This window comes from Bison bison, unplaced genomic scaffold (assembly GCF_000754665.1).
Source record: "Bison bison bison isolate TAMUID 2011002044 unplaced genomic scaffold, Bison_UMD1.0 scf7180017864163, whole genome shotgun sequence".
In the NCBI taxonomy this organism is placed as follows: Eukaryota; Metazoa; Chordata; class Mammalia; order Artiodactyla; family Bovidae; genus Bison; species Bison bison.
This window is the reverse complement of record NW_011494735.1, coordinates 8,490,961-8,491,280: the sequence shown is the minus strand read 5'-3', so window position 1 is coordinate 8,491,280 and position 320 is coordinate 8,490,961.

The window sequence follows — 320 nt, the reverse complement described above, 5'->3', positions numbered from 1 at the left end:
GAAACACTGGACTGGAGAAACACAAGCTGGAATCAAGATTGCCGGGAGAAATATCAATCACCTCAGATATGCAGATGACACCACCCTTATGGCAGAAAGTGAAGAGGAACTCAAAAGCCTCTTGATGAAAGTGAAAGTGGAGAGTGAAAAAGTTTGCTTAAAGCTCAACATTCAGAAAACGAAGATCATGACATCTGTTCCCACCACTTCATGGGAAATAGATGGGGAAACAGTGTCAGACTTTATTTTTCTGGGCTCCAAAATCACTGCAGATGGTAACTGAAGCCATGAAATTAAAAGACGCTTACTCCTTGGAAGGA